This window comes from Varroa destructor, unplaced genomic scaffold, assembly GCF_002443255.2.
Source record: "Varroa destructor unplaced genomic scaffold, Vdes_3.0 BEIS01000002.1, whole genome shotgun sequence".
NCBI classification, from domain to species: domain Eukaryota; kingdom Metazoa; phylum Arthropoda; class Arachnida; order Mesostigmata; family Varroidae; genus Varroa; species Varroa destructor.
Genome location: NW_019211455.1, coordinates 21039191 through 21059423, shown reverse-complemented (window position 1 = coordinate 21059423; position 20233 = coordinate 21039191). Strand labels below are relative to the sequence as shown.

The 20233-nt window shown below is 41.5% G+C and overlaps 2 long non-coding RNA genes across 21 annotated transcripts in view; one reads left to right on the top strand and one right to left on the bottom strand.

Moving 5' to 3' along the window:
- LOC111244931 (uncharacterized) overlaps positions 1–8229 on the top strand; it is a 62007-nt gene extending 53778 nt beyond the window's left edge. For 6 of the 20 annotated variants that reach the window (XR_015321222.1, XR_015321220.1, XR_015321226.1 and 3 more), the window contains 3 exons: positions 2893–3002; positions 4427–5490; positions 5686–7748. This is a non-coding gene — a long non-coding RNA (uncharacterized LOC111244931). The other 14 variants (XR_015321225.1, XR_015321219.1, XR_015321231.1 and 11 more) reach the window with 14 other exon arrangements.
- The window catches only part of LOC147757500 (uncharacterized), a 155852-nt gene that overhangs the window by 77653 nt on the left and 57966 nt on the right, over positions 1–20233 (bottom strand). The gene's annotated exons all lie outside the window — the stretch shown is intronic.

Genomic DNA, 20233 nt, shown 5'->3' with positions numbered 1-20233 from the left:
TTTCTTAGTTCATTGACTAATGCTTCTTCTCAAAACACAAACAAAAAAAACTCAAAACATAAAACTGATAAAGCTGTCGCTATTCCTGACTCGTTGATTATTATTAGATATTTTTTCATAATTAATTTATTATAGAATCGAGACTCGGCTGAAAATACCAAGTCAAACCACAGTGAGCATAAAGTAGGAGGCTCTTGCTAATAATGAACACGATAGTTACCGTTGGGACTATCACTCTCTAGTACAGTATCATTCGCGTAAATATTTATCCTGCAGGAGATCACCTTAACTTGGTAAATATTTGGGTCAGACCATAATGTTTGTTTTCACCCAGAACGGTCAGTTTCTCAGGTCATCCAGCATAAGGAACTACCGCAGACGTTACCATCCATGTGTACGTGGGAAAGATTTGTCTCACATGTCTTAGTCGCATTAGGGAATTCCTAAAGAAAACTGACAGCTCGAGTAAGTTTTCTATGATACCGACTTTTAATTAAGATCTTTATATGATTGGGAATGAACGAGAGAACTCGCATCGTGATTGTAATGATAAGGAAAGATGCAAACGTTGGAGGGCTAAAAGCCGTTAAGAGGATCCTGCAAAGGATCTTTTGTAGATCACTGGCCTATCGGCCCTTACGAAATGCACGTTAAATAGTATCATGTAGAACAGACTCACCAAGACATTTGTTGAGCGTAAGTGCAGGTAGACGGTAATACGTAGAATGGATGCATCATTTCCCACCATGGGACTTGGCCGATTTTAGTTTCTAATCGCTTTGGCCTAATGTAGCAAGCAATGTACGATTTTATATGTGCACGTGCGTACTTATATTGCAAAGAAAGGAACAGGCTTTTCTTATTATAAAGAATCACCAATCAACTTGCGGGTTTTGCATGTACACACCCATATGGATTTTATGCACATTGGGGAGATTATGCTACCACTGGAAGAAATAGAGATAAGCGAATAAGCAAGCAATATGACCCAAACGGCAATCTCATACGCCAATGTATCAAAGCAAGGGGCCAACAGTTAATTAAACGTGTACTGATTTGATACGGACAAAGTACTGCTTTGTCAAGGGCTAGTATCTGCTTTTTGCGTGTTTGAATGGTGTGCTTTAATATTTTTATCCTTGACTACGACAGATCGATTTTCGGTTTTTGTCGTCCGGGACAGGTCTGCTGGCTAATCTGCCGGCAGATGGATAGGCACTCGCAATAGCAAAGGCAGCTGGTATGCTTGACTGGCGGATTTAGAAGAGCAAGATGTAGAAGCCTATGGAAATACCCACTGTCTCGGCAATAGGATTAGGTTCTACCGAAGAGAGGCAGGACGCTGTGAGGTACGTAAAGAACGCTCCGTTTAACTGAATTCTAGTGAATTCAACCTAGGAAGGAATGGCCCGGGAACAAACCCAACGACGAACGGGTTCGTAGGTCACTGCCCAGGGCGCTACGACAGCTCTCGTAGGTGCACCAGGCATCTGCTTTTCATGCTACCACGAATAAAGAAACAACAGACTGCTTCTGCTATCAAAGAATAGCGCAATTAACTAAACAATTCAGTGCCTTCAAAATATACCAGACCTACAGCATCGTTTCAATATGATACCACATTTTCCTTGCGCTGATAATAATCATGACTGATAAGGGTGAAGTTCATGGCAAACCATGACCTGCTAAATCGTCTCTATTTTGCTGCTAGAGCCGACGGATTTTAACCCCTGTACTGATAAAACTTAACTCTTTGGAATGTGTGACCACTAGATAAACAAAGGAACATCTTTCTCTTCCATGACAAAAAATTGCACTTCAAACTGAAGCTAAACAATCCGAACGTAATTGAATTCGCGTTTGGTTTCTAGTGGGTTTGGCCATGCGAAACGAATATAAACATCTCCAGGTTTATCTTCAGAAAATAGTGTCACAAGTAAGTGGATGAAAATGAAAATAAGTTCAGATACTTGAATATACTTCTATTGTGGTTAATTTACATTCCGTATCCGAGTGCAGCAATGCTGGCTACTCGTAATTACTGGCGGAAACCTTTTCGTATTTTATACAGACGTCATCAAGTCAGCTGTAGCGACGCCGGCGTTACTAGGTGTTGTGGTGGGCCTCGCTTGGCCTCAGAAAGCAGGGTCATACTCCCGGCTAATTCAATATGCTTCACTCGTTTGGGGAACTTAATTATTCTACGGTAGCCGCCTATGCCGTGTGCATAGGGAACTATCGCTAAGAAGTACAGCATAGGTCAAAGCAAAGCGAGTGAGCTTCCGCGGAGGTCGGCCCCGGCAACGAGACAGAGTAACTGAACGCTAAATACAGTTCTATTAAGAACAGAAAATTTAAGTCGAGTCGAACTTTAGGGGCCTTCAGAGCAGTAGGGGCTTTTCTGCTTGACCGTCCACTTACCAACCAGAAGAAACAGCAATAGCGATGATAGCAGCAGCCCCCAGTATATTCATATACTTACAAGGGGCCCCTGGCAGGCATGACCAGCTCGTTGATAAACTAGCTAATATTGCTTACTAGTTTCTCTAGCAGTCTCTGGGATCGGTTAATTTCTTTCAAAAGTAACGAAGAGTACAGTCCCACGTCGCTCGACAGAATCGACATACGGCCTGCTCTGCCCTGCTTTGCGCTTCAACAGCTGCCGTAATAACGTGTCAGGCGTCTGATAGCAATAAGACATTCCATTGCATAGGCACACACGAAGCCACATACATTAATGCATTCAGGCCATTACATTGGCGGCACACACTCGTACAAATACGTACCTTGTACCTAGACCTAGACAATAAGCATATGTACATGCATAGATGTATAAAATACATTCATAACGAAGATGAGTACTGCAGCTGACCAAATGCTACGCACTTTCAGACCCGTCCTTGAAGCCGCTGATCCATGTAGTGACTGATTCATACGAAACGGATTCAGAGGACAAATGAGGAAGGCCGAAAACATTTTGTTGGAGTAGGAACTGCAGACTGGTAAGACAGGCTAGTTCAGCGGACCGGTTTGATTGCATTTTGATAAGCAAGTAATTATTGTTTCCTACACCCGGCCACATATTTCTGTACATTGAAAAAGTATTTCCGTTATTAAGATGTTATAAGACAAATATCGATTCAACCTAGGGGACATTGAAGTCATCAAATTAAATCCTGTAATAATCATTATTGAATCGCAATAGCCGGATTGTTGGAAGCTCCAAACCTGAATTCGTATTAAGTTAGTTAGCTAGGCTTAGACAAGGCTCTGTCTTGGTTTTCTGTTCTCTGCGGATGGCTGTCTGTAGGAAAGTCTTTTCGCCAAACCTTAAACTATGACTGACCGAACTGAAAGCGGATTAATCTATTATTATAATACTATCTATATCTATGTAGCTATTGCCTTCAATTCATTCCAGAACGGCTGGGATACAATCGCTAACGTGGTGCAGTTTGGTGCATGATTCCACGGCTGTTACGCAAAAAGGCTTTGATTTTACTGCATTAATTATTGCCTATTCCATCGAAGTGGCTATCAAGATTAAAGCGCGCCAGATATCGCAGACATTGTATAGCCCCACACCCTGATATGCAACACTTACGTATGCTAAAGTACTCTTGTGTAAAATACCTTGTCTACAATCAGGCTACAATAGAAAAAAGTTGGAAAAACATAGAGTGGCGTATAGCAAATGTTGAAAAATCATTCTACCGTGGTCGCTGTCTCCTTGTAACAAAACATCGACAATTTGATGATAATCATGCATTTAAGAGAAACTATTCTGTTTATCAGTTACCGATGATAACCATAAGCCCAGAAAATTGAACAATCTTCTACAATTATATTCGTTCGTACGTGAGCATTCAAGTTATAAAATATGAAGTAAGTAAGTTCGATCCTTAGAATGAGACAGATCAGGCAGACATGAACGGTGGGCATGTCTTCGTTGCGCTTCTAGTGGTTTATTCTTCTAACCTTCTATAAAATGTAATTGCAGGAACAATACCAATTACGACTATTATTCCTAATTGTTTTCTTGCGCCCCAGATAGCTGCGTTCCTTGGATGACCTCGACACCAAACCTACGATCTTAATCAGAAGCCGATGATTTCCTTTTCAAGCTTTCTCTATTCCATCGCTCTCGTACATTCCACAGCAAGACATTGTTCTCACGAACGATGTCAGACCCGAAAAGCGCGTTCTCTTAGAACGGGTTAGCAGACTAGCAACGAAAGAATACAGTGAATCTCGACGCATACGATATTTACTCGTAACCATGCCGAAAAGTGTACACGGTTTGTTATTAGGTCGTGCTAACTCTGGAACTGGGAAAAAAAAAAAAAAGCAGCTAAATAGCACGCTCGTGCCAATATAAGGCTGATTACTAAAACTAATATGTACATTCTTCGTATGTGTTTTTCAGGGCATGTGGATAAGAAATTTCTATGCAAGATGAGCTAACAGTTATTGAGTGTGCTATGTGCAGGGACTGCTGCTAGTCGGTAGATGTGTATAATGCTTGCTTATTTTGCAATGAAAATGAATCTGTATAAGTGGTCTTCTCCTATCTTCCGTTTGTTCAAGGAGCTCCAAAGGATTTAATTAATCTAGCCGACGACAACTGCTTTTAAGGTATCGACGATCATTTGGATACAGTTCTGCTCTAAGTGGACACTAAGTTCTGATCAACAATGAGGCTATTTAGGTTTATCGTGCAACCTAACGACATAAATGTCCTAGCTCTCATAATGCCCTGACTTTTCCAACGAAATCCGTTTCCAGGTATCTATGTAAGTAAGAGTATGAAAAAAGTAAGTTTCTCGTTCGGGCAGTTGTGCTTTTCGACGATTATTATTCTGGCACCAGGTACCGAACACGGCTTAACTGGCCCGTATTCTGTGTGCTGTCTAAAAGGAATCCCATCCATCCAATGAGTTGCTGAGGGGCTAATTATAGAATAGGGTAGTTGGAACTTCCCGACTGCTGTATTGGACCCTTTAGCATTTGAGTTCAGTGAAGTTACATTGATTGCTACACCTTCTCGAAATCGATCTACTTATGGATGTAGTCATTGAAAACGGGCATGGTTAAACTTTATTTTGTCAAGTTAAATAGGTTTCCATTGTGACATGTCGATTTAGTTAATTGCTAGACAAGGGGGTCACATGTTCGAGCCAAAGTAGGCATCTGCGTCTGGGCTTGAACTGCCAGTTGCAATGAAGGTTCAAGATTTAAATACTGTTTTGGTTAATTGTGTTAAAGTAGTACGTTATGAAGGACTAGGCGCCAATACACGTACGTAGCATAGCACTTTTCTCAGTATCAACAATTATGATCAGTATAAACTAGCTCGATTACGATATTCATTGAGTGCCCACCGAATCAATGTCTGCAGTGACCGAACGTTTCTTTTGACACGAGACTATCCACAAAGGACAACCATACCGCTCCCCGTCAAAGATTCGCGCAAACCTGTTACATATATCAGTAAGTGCAGCTTTTCCGATTACTGAAATCCATTTGTCCACTTTTTACTCTTTTTACTAGCAGTTGCAGTCGCAGTCGCAGTCAAGCTTGAGGATAGGCTACATGAGGCAAATGCATGCACACGACACTCATACAAAAAGATCATGTAGCAACTTTTTCCTAACGTTAATCATTTGTATGCTAACGTTTCCACAGGTGACCCTTTTACCCCCTTTCAGCTCAAACGAGAAACTCATCCAACGCATTACTAACGGTACAGTGATGTGTGTACTCATAGACTTGGTCACAGGTTGACAGACCTTTCCTGAGACGCGACTACGTCCGGATTGCATTTGGAACTTTTCGTCGGTACCAATATTATATCGGTATACGACCACTGCGACAGAGCCGCTAAACGAGAAAACACAGTATGGAAATTTTCGCATCAAATATTCGCTCGTCTGTTTTTTGTGTTTATTAATTCCTCCCATAGAACCGTTCGACGCCGTTCGTATAAGTGATGGTAGCAGTCGGTCGTACAATAGAGGCGCTTTGTCTGGTACGTGCTCGTGCGGTGTATGGTGCCGCGCGAACTGGTACGACGGTTTTCTTACATAGTTTTTTCTGAGAAAGTTTCCTCTTGTCGCAATACCATTCTGCAGCTCGCGCTGCACAAAGACAAAAAACATCAGAAGCCATTGCCTCTCTCTCTACCGAAATGTTGCTATGGTAGCATTGAAAGAGCTGTTTTTGCGCCGTCTGCATTGCGTGCTACATGCTGAAGGTCACTTAGATGGTGAGCTCGTTTTGTCTCAAAGTTGTGCTGATTTTTTCGATGGACGAGCGAGCGTACGGACGTGCGTAAGAAGCGTTAGAGAAGGGAGCCTTTAAAAATTGTAGCACGAAATGAAAGAAACGCAAATGAAGGACAGAGAGGCCAGCGAAAACTGTCGAGCAATTCACTCAGAGAAAAACTGCTACATATTATTAATAAATATTTGACAATTTTCGAATGTAATTTATGGTGATATCCATAAAGTTTCAGTTTTATTTGCTACTGTTTGAGAATATCATAAATGAGCACGACTTAATAGCAACAAAATCGTCTGAACTAGCCTCTCTGGCGGATCGTGTATTGCTTTCAGTAGGTTTTCACATGGAAATAGAAAACTATGTTCATTCATTATAGAATCAGGTTAACATTAATAATATATGATCGTATGTAAGACAGCATATAAGTTTACAGACGTGATGTCAAATTTAGGGTTACAAAAAAACAGCTTCCGAAGGATTTTTAGCCGGAAGAGAAAGCGGTATTGTTTTTAAAGGTCTCTACGCCATCTGTGGTTGATAGCGTCAGGTCGGATCTACAAGGTCGGAAAATAACTTCTCGGATCAACTTTCGGTAAACTTTGACCCTGTCTAGAGCTGGGCGCTAGGACTCCCTATGGACTGCAAAATTGTTACTGTGTGCAAATCCATGCGGTGAGCCTAGCTCTGCCTTTTTTTGATTGCTTTTTTCACTTTTTGATTATGGAAACTTTTGATTGTGGAAAAAGAAGCATGCCTTAATTATTAGCGTAGAGAGGCGCATAAACCAGCTGCGAAAGCTAAGATATCGTCGTAGTCTTTCGCGTTGCTTTCTCTATTTATTTAACATTTAAAGTTTGGAAAGGATCGTTCAGTATACATTGGGTATCGTTGAAAACTTGCTTACAAGATGTGTCGCACATCGACCGCTCTTAATAGACCAAGACCTATAAATGCTCGTAGGAAAAGTGACTCTACGATTGATGAAACATCTACACTATTAGCATTGACTAACTGTTACTATGCGATATATACAGTAACACGATAGCATAAAGTCTAGCTGGTAAAAAAAAATGGCTTTTCAGTTTGACAGATTTTGAATACTAGAGACCTAAACCTGTGTTGTGTTCATTGTAACTGCTACCGTATGATCCTATTGGATGTGTAGTTTGACCTGGCTCCAATTAAAGATGTCATTTATTCTAAGTTGCTGCGAAGATTTTTTTATTGTAGCTGCCTGTCCTCAAATTTATTTCTGCTCAGGTTTGAAGATAACTACTGAAAAGGAGACTGCGGCAAACCTTCAGGAGCTGACGAAAACAGAGTGCGTACGTAGGCCCAAAATATGTTGGTCCAAGACCTAATCCAAATAGCTGTAAGTTAGTAATGACGCAGATTCCTCCAGCGAAAAGGCCGAAAAGGACAATAAACCGAGACATACATCTATAGTTTACCCTTCGACTCTCTCCGTTTCAGCTGTTTCATATACCCAGCGACTTGATGTATCAGCGAGTACGTTAGTCCTCTGGACGCTGAGTGTGTGATCTGCCTCTGCCGGGTCGGTGTCCACGGTGTCAAACCGCGACAAAGGACTCGCGTCGTCCGAGTATTCGGACCCGTTTACAGACCAAACGGAAAGAGTGAAACTATCTTTTGAGTATCAGGTCGTCCTTTATGGAAGAGCGTGCTGAAAAAGCATAACGAAAAATAGCCCGTTGCTATAGAATAGCCAAGAAGCGTAAATGAAGCCTGCTCACGCAAAATGCATATAGAGGGCGTTGCTATTATGGGCGACAGAAATATCTTGTTGTATTTAGAATAACCGTTGTACAGGGAACAATTGGGAGCTCTCAAATTTATATCTTCATTGTGAGGGAGATAAATTACGGTTATAGCTTTTTTGTAGATTTGAGTATAATAATAAAAACACACTTGTGGATTGGGCACTGATATGATTTTGGCATTGCATTGGAGAGTAGACTTTGCTAATAGCAGAATTATAGCCGGTGTTCCTTTAGGACTGACTTTGCACTCAAACAAAATGGCTGGCAATTTACTGCTGCTAAGAGTACGGGGTGCAAGCGGTCTCTAAGGCCTCTTTTCATATTTCTATGTTTAATGACTGCACGTTTATGATTAGGCGAAAAATGGTAGAAATAGTAGCATAGTTGTGCGATATATGTCCCAAAAACAATGTAACAGTACTAAATTAACACGTTTTTTCGATCAGCTTGGTTTTTGGGCACTTTGTGCTGATCGTGTTTACTAGAAGTGTTACATGTTGGTGCTCCTTTAAAACTGTATCTTATTGAGCTAGAAGCAATACTACCTAAACTATTCGTTTTTAAAGACACCTTATTGAAAAGCACCCTGTGTACTACTTGGCACTCGTTAAGTTTTTTTTACTTTGTAACTAAATGGTTATATTTACTATAAAGCTTCCCCAAAAATCCTGCAGAGGTATAGCGACAATCACTTCCATTAGGATCTATGTTCGAATGTATGCAAAACTAGATCGCGTGAGGAAAGCCGTTCTACGACTGCTCGTACTTCAAACCACTTCGCAAAACCTCTTTAAAAACAGGTGTGGCACTCGTAAATCTCTATTCTGCTTTGCAGGAGTGACAGCTAGCTCTTAGATGTAAGCCCTATTTTGTCTTAGTGAGCAGCCCTGTGAAGTTAGGCTAAGCGTCCGCGTCCACTAAAACGGTGTAGAAGATTGCGGACCGTAGAGGGAATACACTCACTCTGTCGTCTTTTGGAGATCGAAAAAAACAACGAATGGAGAAAGCTGAACGTTCGTGTTTTGGTACTTCTAAATACAGCAAAATCGTCCAAAAATATGCGAGCAGATACAGAAAGCCACTATAAGCTAGGAAAGAAATTACTAAATATATTGACATATACACACAAACACGTGTATATCTACGTAGCAGCGTATCCATTGTCGAATCTACATTAACACGTAAGTACAGCGACGTCAGAATCATAGGTGCGCTGACCGGCGCCGTGATGGTTTGCATATACTCCAGTTTGACATTAAAATGGTGTATCGGAGCAACAAGATCAGAATACCTCATCTCGTGTAGTCAACTCTACTAGGTATTGCTGCGGGGTTATGAAAAAGGCATGTTTAACATCTGTAGTTTACTGAATATTCATGGCGTAACGAATTTTATAAGCTGATTAAAACGATAGTGATTTTATCGTTTATTTGCTATTTATAAACAAGCTAGCAACGGGACTAGATGTGTCATAAATAACCTATGAATCATCTAAATAAATGATCGTATATTGTGATTAGCAACGGTCGACATCTACGAAACTAATTAGAAATACGTTATCTACAACCAGCGTAATTCTTTATATAATCTAGCTGACCAGTTTCACTTAATTATATGAGACGATACGAGGAATACATTGCAAGCATATAAATGAGGCTAGCTAGGGGAAAACATAGTCTATGTGGTAGGGCTAGCTGCACGAGCTCTCGTAGTTATTCGTAGAAGTCCGGTATTGCCAACAACGCTCGGAAGCCCTACCTGGAAGTGGGAAACACGACATAACCTTTCTAACAAGGTCGCTTCCGGAGGCGCTAGCCCTACCTGGCAAAGGTAAAATTCAAGGATTGTTATGTGATAAACAAATGACACGCTATTCGCCTAAGGAACAAATCGCCCGCAATTCCTGCTTCAAACAGCGACCGATAGCATTTATGCATATGGAGACATTTCAGCCAGCGAGCACGATGGTAGACCAAGCTAGCAGAGGGTCAATGACAATCATTGCCTGGTTTGAAACGCAAACACGAAAACACAGTCCGTAAGTAATATCGGGGGTGTAGATCAGGCTGCTTTACTTCAGGCGTTTTGAGCGTGACCGTTTTCGGTAATTCGGGAAGATGCATCAGCATCGAACACCACGAAGGATATTAGCATTACAGCTGATCCGACGAGTTGAATCATCTGTATATATATAGATACGTATCACAACTGTGTATATTAGATTTACTGCTCGTTTGATGGACTAATTATATGGTGTATATATACATTGTGGTGCACAGTTATATGGTGTACATAATTTGCGCTAAAATTACTCCATCGTGTAATTCAAATAGAAAATACTACCAGAATATCATAATCTCTCAACGTCGTATAAAGTTAGTCAAATATCATTATGATATACGTAGATGTTTTACTTCCTAATCTTAGAAACACGTTGCGGTCCACTTTCGAACCCAGGCATAGGCAGATTTCGTTTCGTGCTAGGAGCCAGCTGTCTGTCTAATGGAATGCCTAACGGCAATATCGGACGTAAGTCTCCAAACACAGAGGATATATATTTCGATGTCTTGATGTTATTGTTTTGAAATATATATATATATATACATATAGTTGAAAGCTTTCCCATTCTTCTTCTGATGTCTTCCAATTGGTTTCCTCATATTCTTGCTAATGAATGGATGTACTAAGAATTCTTTTTGCAGTGAATCTATGCACGCACCTGGCATAGTAAGGCCTGTTATCAAGATAACTGCGTACGCTTTCAATTCCAGTGATATGCGTATTTGGTCTAGCTAAAATGTGTCGCGTACTTTCCACCAATGATATTGGTTGTAGTAGGAACTAGACAATTTTTTTTTTCGTGGATTGGGATGTTTATATGTGCGTATTGAGCGAAAAAAGATTGGTTTTAGATCCGTCTCAAAGCTCCCACCCACTTTATTGGATTCACGACAAATGTAACTTGTTACCTACCAGGTGGCTCAGTCCACTGATGATGATAGCCTTCGTAGACGTTCAGTAGTACTTCGGATCGGTGAATACAGAGTTGCCCAGTTGCTGCCATGCTCGTCCCTCTCTTTGTGTCTTTTGACACTCTTCACCGTTCAATCTTCATTTTCAAATTTTTTAGTTCATATTTTTCTTCTGATTATGGCTTCAAGAAAATCGCCTAGAGACCCACAAGCCTTGCAGTGTAATCACGTAATCGATAACTTCGTTAAATATCCTCCATATACAATCGGGCTCTATTTCATGCCTCACGTCTTACAAAGCGCTGCATCCAAAGATCGTGCGCTCTGGGTCATTCGGCAGGCCCGAGTCATTCGGGACGCAGATAACTTAGATCTTTTTGGTTCTCTTCACGAATGTTAAGATTTCTCCGTGGCTAGTAAACACCTGATTACTCGATATGACAGCGCATGATATGGCGTATCAAAGCATTTGTTTTTTATCAAGTTTAGCAGATCGCGTCCTATCGTTTAGTCCGCTCCCATCGTTACCGTCATCCTATTAGCATGGATTTTCTTATCGTTGACAGATCTCTATTTAAATATCGTTGAACCCGATTGCCGGTTAGAGGATTGCAGGGCTCTCACCTTAACCAGAATAACAACAGCATTTGTAGGAGCCGTTCTATAAGCCCCAGCAATCCTAATGGGTACTAGCCATTGATCGAACAGAAGAGTGTCCCCGTTACGCTTTTTATTTAGGGCCACGTCCGCTTAGATCAAAAAGGCGTAAAAAGCGACTGATTCTGTTACTGACATCAGTAACCGTCTAATGCATGCGATCGCCCCTTCGACGTTACGCACGAGTCGTGCCAAGTTCACTACACATCTTGCTGCTTTACAAGCTGCGTATTTAACATGGACTATACCCGCTAGTGCTACATTTAGACCCAGATACTGCACTCACTGTTAATCTGACGGGTGATTCGTCGAGCTTAATGTTGATTATTTCACTATTTTCTTTCCCGTTAAAAATATAGCATCGCTTTTCACACACTTATTAACAGCACTACCTTGAGATGATGCTCCTCTATCCGGGTACTAATCATAATCATGTCCAAAATTGTCCAGAGTGGCAACGTTGAGCATTGATTTTTTCATTGCCGTCACTAGCAGCGCTAGATCGTCTACGTATGCTACATGTTCAACTTCGCCTGGTAGGCCAGGTAATACTAATTCGCCATCGTGCGTTAAATTTCACAACACTGAATCCATGGGAAATTCCTGCTCAGATATGCTTTCGTTCGTGTTCCCTATCATCCTAATGGGATAAGATAGTAAGGGAATATTCTTTTCTGATGCCGATATAATTACCTGCCAGTTGACTGTATTAAAAGCATTTCTAATGTCTAAGAGTAGCACCAAGATGAAATTTCTCTTCCTGAGGTCCTTCTTTGCCCTAAATGAGAACTTATCTCAAAGATAGGTCTATTTCTGCAAAATTCGTACTGGAAGTCCCATATAGTACTCTTCTCTTCTGTTTCTACCTCTGATCTGGCAATGATTACGTTTTCCATTTAGCAGACAAATAGAACAATCTGTTGTTTTTCAGTTTAGGAGTCAATACCACTTTTGATGCCTTTCATATTCTACTAAACTGCCTTGCTCTGTGTTCTCTCTGCTCTGAATAGTTTTGGCCATCTCTTGACTAACAGTCTTATTACTTCAGAAGAAACCCCGTCCGAACCCAGTGTTCTGCCTTTTGTCAATTTCCTCCGCAGTGATCACAGAGATATCGTTCTTGCCAGCTTAAACCTGCAGGATTTGCCTAGCAAGCAGTGTTGGGAAAGATGATCGACCACGCTTTCAATCAGGTCGGCCAGTAGGCGAGGGGCTCCCCTTCTTCTTTCGAACTACAGAAATTCGACATAGGATTCGTTGACAGGAGGCATTTTGCAATACTGGAATTACTTCTAGACCTAATATAGGGCTAGAGGATGTATTTCTTGCATTTTGGCGCGAATCTGATGACAACTTCGTTGTACAGTTAAAACGCCAAGAAGTCATAATGCTCCCAGAGAGAAAACGCGACCATCTGAGGTGGTTTATTTTAGATGATGATCTTTTTAGAATGATCATTACAACCCACCGCTATATAGCGACGTTATCGATTAAACGACCGCTGGAACGCGCATCCGTCAGGGAGAGATCAAAATGAGTAGGCGTGTCGGCGGAGGGACCAGTAACAAACTGAGAAGAGCGGACTCCATCAACTAGTGATGGACGAAGCTAAGATAAATGTTTCTGTCCACGAGACGAGAATATCAGGCCTGCTCCCTAGAGCTTAGCCTACACCGTCGTGTACCGATCGCAAGTAATACGACAAAAGGGCACAAAATGTAGCTAAATGAGAGTAAAATATGAGTTTTTCTTTTCTCACCCGTTAAGTCAATCACTGGGAAATAAACTTGAAAGTGTTCTTGTGTAGTAGCAGCAGTTTCGATGTAATTCTTATATTGCTTTGTATCGACAGCAGATACGTAAGAGTCGCTGGGTTAGAACGGGACGCAGAGATGGAACTGAAATGAGAATAAAGGGGCTGTCGATTAGCTGCCTCTGAGGTGTGACATGGTTTTTGATGAAGAAATTGTAAACAATTTTTTAGTCAAAAGTCTTTTTAAGGAAAAGAAGTCAATGAATGGAGCTCATAGGGACTGTACGTTTCACCGGAACTATTATACGTAGAATGATAAATTGTTAAGAGGGTCCAATACATCGCAGGACGCCTAAGAGTTAAAAGCTGATTCAAGAGAGTTCACCCATCCGCTCATTGTTTAGTGGCTTGTTGTTGCGTTTTCATAATGCGATGTTAGTATCTTACAAATGCAAGTTGTCCCTGGATCGCAACAACTTCTATGATGGAGTCGGATACAGAAACAATTTGGCATTTTCGTTTTAGCGTGTGCTTTTTGGTTTTTCTTTTATGCCATTCGCTCGCATTTTACATTATACCATATATGTACCACCTAGGCTGCGATACACTTTCGTTGACTCTATTCCCTTGTCTGAGAATAGAAACAGCGTGTGAAAGTACTGCCTACTTTTCTCTTCTCGTGCAGATTTTCCTGGGGTGGGTATTTACGCCGGTTTATCTGGCTACTCCAGGGTGTAAGAACCTTCTTCCTTGACAAAGACTATGCTGACATCGGTTCTTGAACCGAAGCTCAGAGCTTCCTTGCTTTTTTTCTTATTTTCAGTACTTAATTCAGTGCTATCAGTATCTGAGAGACGATAGACAGAAGCAACAGCTGCAGTATCAGTTTGAAATCGTCATCGGAGGGGGGTTGTGACTACGGCGGATTCGATAACGATGATATTAAGTCAAATATGTATAGGCTGACATGGCGTCAAGGGGGAAAGAATGACAGTAGTAATCCCCGAGACAGGCATTGCTCGGGCCCAAAATTGGAAGCAGCGAGTACACGAATCAATGCCCCCTCCGCGCTCACATAGCTCCTTTGACCCAAATAAGCGAAAGCTCAGTGTATTTTGTTCTGCTGTAGGTACTAGTAGCGTGCACGTGTGTTTTGAAGTCTATGCGAGTGTCGCATGTGGGAACGTTGTGAATGTCGAGCGTTACCGCAATTTTGTCCTGCAAAAAAAGCGTTATTTGAACTACTACTATATTTAAAAACGCACACTCCCAGACAAAGATCCACCTAGCCACGTAAGTGCACACTGGCGCACACAAACGGATAAAGACACGCGCAGTCAAGCCGAACGTAATGCAAGAATTCACGCAAATATCGACGTGGCACTAAGGGTCGTCGAGGAAAGGGGAGCAGGGGTTAGATGTGTTAAAAGTGGCGACATTTTCTGCATCACTAACGATGCTTCAGAAGCCGCTGTAGCTGTTGCATCTGCCTCCGAATATAAGCGGCGAATCCTCGAAGAAGCAATATGGGAACCCTATAAGGTTAGCGACCGAAAAATGGTTTAGCGGAAGGGCAACCGGACAGTCGAACCCCGACAGAAGCAGAGCGGATAACACGGGACGGTTCCGTCGAGAGAGGCAACGAGAATCAACAGCGCAGCTAGAGGCGCGCAGGCGAGCAAGAAGAAGAAAAACGCTGTAGAAAGACGGAGAAAAGCTAAACGACACGATACTGCTGTTGCTAGCTGTGTCGAGTCAGTCGCTTTCCGACGTCCACTGTTATTTCTGTTGAACTCCTGCTGTTGTCGGCGCCAGCGCCAAAAGGTAGCAAACGTAAAATTCCACCCACGTTTTTACCATCACTAGGTCTACAAAGGATGCACTCCAGACTTCTGCCCAGTAACATCCGTCCTTCATTGCATCCTCTTCTTCTTTGGTAATGCTCCTGAAGCCAGCTGCCCTATTCGTTTCCGCTGCCGCCAGCCAACAGAGGATCGAACTGGCCGACCTTAAAATGCGGACAGCTGCCAGCCAACTCGACGGCGACGGGCATGTCAAAATTGGTTTTGAGATTGACGTTTCAAAGACAGCAGGAGCGGCACGATGTGACGAGAGAGAGAGAGAGAGAGAGAGAGAGAGAAAGGAAATGCATGGCAAGGTTGCCTTCGTGTTCTCCCTGACTTTTGCTGAACGCATCCAGATCGACGGATCGACGGCAACAAAAGAAGCGGCAGCCCCCATACCTTACTACCTGTGATCGTAGCCAAGCAACAGGATTAGCGTTAGCAACAACATCAGCATCGAGTAGTATAACCGGCTAGCGTCTATTAGAAAGGGAGCGACTGGGAGCGTGGCAGAGGTAACACTCCTTCGTTCGAAAGAGCACATATAGCACATCTGTAACATAGGCTTACAGAAGATATACTAGCCGTTGGGGTGCTGCATTGCCGAACGTCTGAATACCAGCAACCAATCTGGATGACTAACTTTTGCCTATTTCAGTAAAATACAGAGAAAGTCAGTGACTACAGGAAACTGGTACGACGAGAGGAGCAAACCGTTTTCACTGCCCCAAGTAAAAGTAGATGGCGGTGGTTTTGCATCTGCAAGATGAGAGAGTCCGTTAAAGTATCCGGTGATGCAGCACCACAAGTCAACAACACTGAAGAACGTTCATAACTGGCTTTAGCGGTTAGTCGGCACTTCTCATGACGGCGGACTGTTTCACGTTTTCATTAGAGGAACTGGCTGGCAGAAGCCAACTACTGGGACTGGTGCCGCTGGCGCGTGCGCTACAAGCTCTCAGCAGACAAAAACGAAAACGACTAGGAACGAGAGATGATAACGCCATAAAACCAGTACAACGTCACGTTTTTTTGCTATTCCAGGTAGTTCGCCCCAGTCTAACTGGATAAATAATTTATCACGAGCGGACGATACGTGGTTGGCACGGGATGAGGGAAAAGATCGTTCAGATATGATATTTTAATACAGAAAAATGTCATACCTATTTATACTATATTGTATATCATATGTGCACAATCGTATGAGGACAGTTTGGAGTTTTGGAGCCGTTTTTTGTCTGCTATCATTGTTATTATTACCTGTCTTCATGTTTAGAATACACTTTTCCTGTTTACTTGTAACGTACTGGTTCGAGCCACGCTCGTTTTCCTCCGGTAAGACCATTTAAGTTTAGCCATTCGATCTGAACGTCTTTAGCGTTCATTTACCAGATGACGTTACGTGTTGCCTAACCGCTTTGCATAGTACTCTATGGAAGTGTAAGGTTTATGAGATACGCGATATGCACATATTAAAAATTATATTTGTGGATATACATAAACCTAATAGGCCACAATCGCTTACGTGTATTGCACTTGAAAACAGGACAATTGTCAGGCCATTGTACCCGCTTTATAACGATCGATCGTAATGCGACAAATCCTAATAATGTCCATAGGGTGCCATATATATATATATATATATATATATATATATATGTATATATATACATGTAGTCGCACATGCTAGCTAGCTAACATATTTGTGCCTTGTGTAATTCAACCGCCCCGTTATTGATTAAGTACAATGTCTACGTATTTGGTCGACCCGAGTGTCATTCATGATGACGTTGTTGTTGTGTTATTTTTTTTTGCTAGTCGTGTCATCCTTAATGTATAAAATAGTGTTAATTATCAGTCCACTAGCTATGTTAAATGTATTATATGAAAAAATCGCTACCAACACGATCTATGTAATGTTTTTTTTTTATTTTACTTAAATTTTATGAAATTTAAGAAAGATAATCGACAGCTGATATTTCGAATGAAGAGCACCCTTCTAATCTCGATAAATGCAATGTTTTTGATGATTCCCTTGTTTTCTCATATTGGCATAATTTCAACCCAGATCTCTATAGTGATACGCTTGTCACATAGCTATAGCTTGTTAGTCGGCGTTTACAAAACTTTTTGGAAAAATTCTCGAAATATTAAAAACGGAATAAATATCCCATTACCGGCTTTGAGATGTTAATGTTTAACCAATTACTTCTAGTTTAAATCGAATACATTTTTATATCAAGTTAAGATAAGTTGGGTCGATATAACGCAAATTTTTTACTTTGTTAGTTATTATCATGTACATTCGAAAAAGTAAATTGCCATTCGATCCAACTGGGAACAGAACTCGGACGAGATGAGCAACGCGTGACCCATGTTATGGGTCTATCTAGTTTTATACGGAAGTTTTACATACGAAAGTTTGTAATAAGACATAGCTTCCGGGCTTGAAATGTGTATATGTTAGGATTTGAGGTGATACGTAAAAGCAGGTTCACGTACGTAAATCGCGCTTTCGAATTTCTTTTCTACAGCGCTCTGTTTTATCTTTATTTTCTTTTCCTGTTTTGGCGCGATTCTGCCCGCTTTTGTCCACCTCGATACATCCAGTCTCAGAAATACAGAGATCTCAGCGACAGATATATAGCAACAGGCATAAATAGGACCTTATCAGCCCCTCGGTATTACGTGTTACTCTGCGTACACTTGAATCGTGTATGGAGTAGAAACTCGGAGAGGCTAGCGTATGGGTCTGCCAGAACAGCACAAAGAGCACTATCGAGGTCACCTAAAATTCTCGCTATACGATCGCGGGTTTGTTTGGCAGCCTTTCCTTTGTTCCTTCGTGTGGAAACCTTGTCGTTGGGTGATAGTAGATTTTGGTAAAGGAAACGGTTGCGAACTAAGAGAAGACGTAAATGCAGCAAGGCATGTGGGCTGACACTCTCTAGTCAATGTCTTTCGTTAGCCGAACAAGAGTTGACGCCTACAAGAGCAGGAACCTGACTCAGAACAGGACACATTCTGACTACGCCTTTACAAGCCTGAGCTCGGCTTGGCATTCAAGCTGACCCAGTGGCAAGCCGACGAGAAGTAAAAGGAAGCAAATCTTCTATTACACTTACAAACACATGCACATGCCTCACTTACACACATTCATATTGCGAGAACATTGCACTATTTACGGTAGAATTAAATTGGCCAGGTACCCCTTTTACCGGATGACCAACGCTCGAAATCAAAATCCATTTATTCATGGTGGTGTACGGTATATCTCCCTGGTGTATCGCTGGCAGGGACCATTTGTTTTTGCCTCCAACTTCCAGGGGTAGCCACTAAAGGCTTCCCCGAGAATTAAGAGGTTTTGGTAATGTATAAATCTGATGGCTGTTTAACCCGTAAGTAGAAAGGACAAAAGAACGAAAATGCATTGAAGTTATTAGAGAAACCTCGTAGAAGTTTTAAGTAGTTTGGAATAAAATTACGCCTTTGCTAACTGTTAAAGACCTTAGGTAAAGAGGTAATGAACAGCCTGTATACGATACAATCTTATGCTAAGGTTAGCTCTACTAAAGCTCCCCGTATAAACAGAACTGTAGATGATTAATGTATGTCAAATCTAGTTGTTCTCTTTTTAATGTCTATTAGGGTTATAGGACATTCCATCCACCACTTAAGCGACGATTTGTTTCGCGGATGAGCGTATGCAGGATCAGCCTTTGAGCACGTATGCATAGTAATGGAGGGTCCGTCAATGACATGCTCGAAAAAAAACATGTGTGATTTAATTTACATGGTCAACTTATAAACCGTAACTGCAATAGTACGTGATTAGCTAGTTACCGTTCACGGTTTTATGGACTCAGCCTTTCTGAAATCAATGAAAGAATACCATCGTCTCGATCGAGCCGAAATTCAGCCATATAGACGTATAATTAGGCTCTTCTCTCGCAGATTAAGGCATCCAAAAGATATACAACCGTTGTGTTCCCTTTTCTATCATTTTATTTCAAGTGCTTATTTATATCGTCTTTGTGTTCACTACTAACCACCCTCGACATACTGATACTGATACCTTTACTATAAGTACTATTACAAGGACGTTTTGGCCTTCGTGAAAAGATTGCTTTTGCTATCGACTGCATCCGTCATGCTTTTAAGGGTTCCGACAGGAAAAAAGAAGGCTTCTTTTCGGTGTACTTCCTTAATTAAGAATTTTGTTCACTAGTGCATTTTCTTCTACACCTATTACTTCTACGTAATAAGTTAGAGTGATTTTCTAAAACGTCATATTCGTCTTTGTCCTAAGTTCGTCCGATAGCGGTATTTTCGAACTTAACAGAGGCCTTCAGCCGTCGTATGGTTGGCGAGAGTTATTACAGTCTGTACTTTTGTATTTCGCTGAACCGTTTTCCGTAGTGGTAAGTAAATCCCTATTTCGTTCCATGTACGTTTAGCAGCTGTTGCGGCTACGCCAGTAGCAGGGAAAGCATCAACTTTTGCATTGGACGATCAGCGAATGACTAGGTGATCGAAAGCGATTATTTCGTGCCTTACAATTATTCTATTTCACCATAAACAATTTGCGTACGACGCATCCGTCATCGACGTGAGAGTAAAACAGCAGTCGGCAGTGGCAGAGATATTTTGATCCGTTCCCAAGAAGCTTGGCGCAACGCCACTTAATTCCCTTCAAAATTACTTTTCTTTGTCGACGATTCTTGAGTCTACAACAGAACCACGATGCGTTCAATGGGTGTATATATAAAAGGGAGTAATATCAGTTGGGATAACGGTGGATACGGTGAGACATGTCTAAATGATAGAGTCATCCGCAAAATCAGCTTTTTTTTACGTCAGATGAGGACTCACCTCTATATAATACCATTACGTTTCGCCCGAGCCCGTTTTTTCTTTCTTCTATTTGCCTCTTGCCCCTATAAC